This window comes from Eucalyptus grandis, chromosome 10 (assembly GCF_016545825.1).
Source record: "Eucalyptus grandis isolate ANBG69807.140 chromosome 10, ASM1654582v1, whole genome shotgun sequence".
Classification (NCBI taxonomy): Eukaryota; Viridiplantae; Streptophyta; class Magnoliopsida; order Myrtales; family Myrtaceae; genus Eucalyptus; species Eucalyptus grandis.
Genome location: NC_052621.1, coordinates 12,625,821 through 12,631,820, shown reverse-complemented (window position 1 = coordinate 12,631,820; position 6,000 = coordinate 12,625,821).

Genomic DNA, 6,000 nt, shown 5'->3' with positions numbered 1-6,000 from the left:
AACGAGGTTGAAATTAAGTGAGTCATTTTTCAAGATAGATGAAAAGCTGGTTAAGGTCCCACGATGTTGCCAACCCGCTTTTCGTTCTCATACTAGTCGACGAAATCAGGACAAGGCCTAGTCAATGACATAAGCTGTGTTTTTGTTTTTTTTTTTTTTGTTTTTGGAAAATGACACAAATAATTCTTGAACTTTAACCTAACATACAATGTGGTTCTTAAATTTGTAATTTATTCAATATAATCCCTAAGCTTTGCTATATATTCAAATTAATCTTGAACTATATAAAATAATTTAATATTGTCCCTAATTATAAATATAGTTTATGGACTATATTGAACATATATCGAAAGTTCATCACATTAAACAAATTAAAAATTCATGGACCACATTGAATATTTAATTAAAGTTCAAGGATCACATGTAACAAATTAAAAATTCAATGACCATATTGCATATTAGACCATAGTTAAAGAAGTATGTCTTTTTAACCTTTTCGCTTTTGGAGTGGGTCCCAATGAAAGAAGCTGAGAAAATATATCTAGATGCGGTGGAATCGAGGATTCAAAGCCAAAGACTAATGACCTCGTGCATTGACCAAACAAAAAAAGGAGGTCCCATCACAAAAGATTTAAGAAATCAAGCATCTTAGGGTACTTCTAGAGCTCAGTCTAACCAGTTCAGGCTCACCTAATCCTCAGTTCCTCTCTGAATTCCTCTACTGAATTACATTAGTTTAAGGATTATTTAGTAGGATGAAATCACGTTTCTTTATTGTTCTTAGATCGATTTAGAGGCTATTAAAATGAATTTATCACTATGCGATTCGAGTAGCACGATTGATCATCAGGCTATGTGAAGAGGAGTTATTGTACATGAATTTGTCTAGATGGAGAATGAGTAATTTATTAGGTAAGTCGAACCGTTTTGGACAGGATGTAGGGAGCAGATTTTCCTATATATAGGAATAGCTGGTGCCGCGGTATCTTCCATTAAGTGAAGTTATTAATCCTTAATAACTTGTCAGGCAAGCAATTTGCCAGAGTCAAGCATTTTGTAGGCAGGCGTGCTTTCTGGTCAAGCAATCTTGCTCCTTTTTTTGGAATTTGAGAATTCAAAAGGGGGAAAAATAGCGATGCTACTGTTATAAGATCTCATTAAAAGAAATTTACTAAATGTGTAACGTGAGATTATTTCCACTCCTAATATGGCTAAAACGCCACTTTTCATTATTAGTGATTGTAGGCCTCCAATTCCTGCTCTTTTCTGCCTTCAACATGGCACAACTTTTGCACTTATGTGTTACTTTTTCAAGTCCCTCCGCCTCATGCCCCTAAATCTACCACGCATTGCCACCGCCTGGCGTTATTGGTGCCACCGCCCACCTCCACCACCAACCTATCACTTCACAACCCTCTTCTCTCCCCCTCTATTATTCGCTAGGTCATCTCCCTTCATCCGTCTCTCCATTTCTTTTCTTCCACCACCAAATGTCACCCTTTTATCATTGACAAGTCGTTAATGGTGCAGAGCTTAACCATAGCTCGACCGTCTTGAGCTCGACGCTCACGCATCAAGGAGAATGAGGGACATAACAAAGGAAGTCGAAGAGAATAGCTTTTGACCCAAAAAAAGAACAGAGTAGATGACGAAATAAATAGGTATGTAACGATATTAACTTGAGTAGAAATGAGCTTACTTATAGCGGTGGGGGGTGGAGGAGGTCGTTGTGCATAACAATTGCGACATGTGGGACGTGTGACGAAGGCGACAGCAGAAGACGAGGAGAAAGACATTAGATTGTTCTTTTTCAGATCTCGTTCAGTTTAGAGTGAGATTCAAGTCGAATAGTGGTGTTTTTGGAAAGTCTTTAATCCCTATGTTCATCCATCCAGCGCAGGCTCCGCTTGATCACAAAGGAAAATATGATAGAATGTGAGTAAAAGTTATCTTCTTTTAAAATTGTGGTATGACCTTGAAATGTGAATGCTAAGTTCTTTCGGCTCTAAAAGTTGACAGAGGGTGGAGCAAAAGACGAAAAAGAGAAAAGAAAAGTGTCATGGAGATTTTAGGACGGCGAAAAAAGAGACAACGGAAAAGAGTTAAAGTGTATGAGAGAGAAAAGATTTAAGGGTATTTTGGTCATGACACAATAAGATAGTTGCTTTTTAGCTATATTGAGGATGGAAATAAACTCGCCCGGTGCTATAAGATTGTGGAAACGAAAAGGAAACAAACCACAATTGGATAAGAGCAAAACTCACCTATTCTATTTTTCATCGTTCATTCCTCTCTTAATGTTCATTCCTCTCGCCCATTGTCCACATGAAGCTAATCAATTGGCAGATTGTGTAGCCAAGATCCATCAAAAGTAAACCCTCTCATCTTATTGAGGGCTTAAAACCCTCCTAGTGCTTATAGCATAGTTTATGAAACGAAGTCCATTACTTTATGTCAAAAGTGCTGGTCAGTGAAATGTGAAAGAATATTTCGACCAAATAAAGAAAGCAACCTCTCCCTTAATTGATCTTATTATTTTCTGCGAGTCTTTACTGTTGAATCAAATTGTGATTTGATAGAGCTATTTCATTTGTGTCATTTTCTGAGTTTTCGACTTTACAAGCAAAAAAAAAAAAAAAAAAACTGTTCGTGGTCTATTTGTCTCCAATGAACCTAATAAGTCAACAAATACATCATCATGTCTACATCGTATAGACCTCCTTTCAAGGATGAACATGGCATCAAGTAGGAATATAGGATCTATTTTTTATTTTTTTTAAGTAGGAATATAGGATCTATTTGAAATCGCCGATTTTAGGTGCCAAAACAGAAACTCGCTACGTTTCTACATACAACAGATGAGGTCCATGAGTTGAACACAGTAAAACATACGAAATCTGCATGACAACTCGTAAACTACTAGTACGGCAAAAGACCCACATATCAAGGACCGTTTTTCCATTTTGCAGCCTAAAGATGGCACAAAAGTCGGAATCATCCCAACACCATGATCAATCCCGGGGAGAAATTTCATGAATCTTGAGATATCATCGTCTCGGTTCTTCCTATATGTGCAAAGCAACTGCACATCACGGAACAGTGACGTTCGGTCTGTGGTTGAAACGGTCTCTTTCTGGATGGCCACGGCCTTCCACCTAGCGTTTCTTTTCCCGGAGAACTTTCATCAAACGTGTGGTATGCAACCCATCGTCTTCTTCACCGCTCTAATCGCATGGCCACTCGCACTCCTCCTACCTCTCTCGACCTCTTCGCCATCGCCGGATCGGAACATGGTCGACAGAGTTTTCCGACTCTGCCTTGTCCTGATGTCGTTCAGCTCCATCTCCGCCGGCAACCTCTTCAGCCCGAACATGAACAGGTACCACCTCGACTTCAACGGAGGCGCCAGAATCTTCACCTTCGCGAAATCGTACTCATCCGCGCACCTGTTCGGCATGCACCCATATCCGCACTTGTACTTGTCGAGCTCCAGCGGCGGAGACTTGGGGCTCGAAATTTGCCCAGGCCGCGGACGGCCGTTTCTTGAGGTTCTTGATTTGTTGGTGAAGAGAGATCTCCATCTGAACAAGAAGGAGCCTCGTTTCTTCTTGGGTTTGCTCCGGTCGTGATTCTTGTTCAGGGGCCTTTGAGTTTGATCAGGCGGCAATCTGTACGGGATGATCTTGCCGCAGAACACGATCTTGTTGTCGGATGGGTAAGTGAAGGAATTAGAGACGTCCTCGCTCGAGAACTCGAAGAAATCTTGGTCTGCAGCTGAGCTCTGACCCTTGCCCTCGTCGATGAATTCACGTTCCCAAACCGCCGAGTTGCTGTAGATGGGAAGATCACAGAGCGAGAGCGCTTCCTCATTCTCTTCGTCCTCTTCTTCGAAAGGGCCATGAGGATCAGCGTTCACTTCGAGCTGCTCGGCATGGAGTTCTCCTGAAGAAACCATGGCCGCTGGCGAGGTGACGAAAGCAAAAGGAACGAACTTTGGTGTCTGGTGTTTTTGCTTGAGGAAGAGGAGGAGAAGACGAGTGAAGCGTATATATAGACGCCATGGATTTTATAAAGGGATTCAGAGAACTTTGTGCGCTTATGGCAGGGGTGATGAGGACGGCTGGGCGGCACTCAAAGAGAATGGTAATGCTTCTTGTCTGTGGTTGCTTTTCTAGAAGAGCAGGCGAGGCATAGGCCAAAAGCGTGCTAAACGTTTTTTTCAGAAAAAAACAAAAAAACAACGCGATCGCACTAAGTCAAAAAGAAAATTTAGATTTTGGTGCTTTTAATGATTCTACTTTTAGATTCTCGTGTAATTGACGTAATCTACACTTTTAGGGTCATTCCCTTGTGAAAGAGTTACCTATACGGTATGCCAATACGTGTTACTAACATATTGCTACATCAATCCTAGAAGAAAGAAAAGCAAGAATAAAAGAAGAAGCGCCGATGAGAATATAAGTATTGATTGGGGGCGCGTTTGGTTGTGTTTGTTTTAAAAATTGTTAGGGAAGAAATAGAAAAAAGTATTTGTTCCGGGGAACAATTTTTGAACAAAATACGCGTTTGGTAAACTTGTTCCGGGAATAAAAATAAACGAAACATGTTTGGTAAATTTGGATAATTTTTTTATTTTTTCTATTTTTTTCTTATTTTTCCTTTTTTTCTTTTTTCTTTTTCATTTTTTTTTCTTTTGGCCGGTCGCCGCCAAGGCCTTGGCCGGCGACCGGCCGGCGAGGGCCGAGCTCGCCCGGCGGCGGGCGAGGCGCGGCCTCGCCGGGCCACCGCCGAGCGAGGCCGAGGCTCGCCGGCCGGGCGAGCTCGAGGCCGGATCCGGGCGAGATCGAGCTCGCCCGAGCCGGCGCGAGGTCGGCCTCGCCTTGATCCGGCGAGGCCGAGCTCGCCCCGCCGGCCGGCAAGCCGCGGCCTCGCCGGGCCACCGCGGGCGAGGCCGAGGCTCGCCAAGCCGCGCGAGGTCGGCCTCGCCATGGCCGGGCGAGCTCGAGCTCGCCCGGCCACGGCGAGCGTCGGCCTCGCTGGGGCCGGCGAGCCTCGCCGTGGCCGGGCGAGGCCGCCGGCCCTCGTCGGCCTGGGTCGCCGGCCGTGGCCGAGGCCGGCGACCGGCCTCGGCCATGAAAGAAGAACAAGAAAATAAAAGAAAAAAAGAAAAAAAAAAGTGTTTCGATTTGTGTTAAACAAGAAACACAAAATTTGTGTTTTTGTTTGTTTTTTTTTTGTTCCAGGAACAAAAGAACAAAAAAAAAAGAAACGCACACAAACGCGTTTGTTCTTTTTTTGTTCCCAGGAACAAAAAAACAGAAAAACTGTTAAAAAAAAAAAAAAAAGAAACGCAAACAAACGGGGCCTTGGTTTCTAGTTTAAATTGTTGGAAAAGAACCGTACAGAATTGAAACCTTGGATGTGATGTGATCCGAGAAGTTGGGGATGTTAGATGCTTTCAAAGTTATCTATTGAATTAAGTTGTTTTTAGAGTCCCTTTTAGTGACTAGATCGAATCAGAAATTAATAGACAAGCCCATTGATTGAATACGTATGCCTTGAAAACAAATAAGTCAAGCAGGGTCTTAGACTTGTGCATTTATTCCAGAAAAATAGATAATTTGGATGACATTTTTCTAAAAGTGGTTGTTTGTATCGTATGTAAAAATGAGTGAGTCAGAAATATTTTTCATTTTTTATAAAAATGCTTGGATAATTTAATACATAGTTCATTGACCAATTATTCTAAGAAATAAAGCGATTATTTTTATAAAAAAATATTTTCCAAAATATTTATTTTAGGAAAATATGTGGTTTTAAAACATTCTTATCATTTTCTTAACTTTTCATTGATTTCAAAACAAGTCAATTTAATATCTAAAAACGCATGAAAAAAGAACAAAGTGACCTCGATTCTTTCTCGTGCAAGTCAGGAGTTTTTAGAACTCGAAGAAAGTTCGCATTAAGAGCATCGAGAAATTGCCTCCAAACTTGCATTTC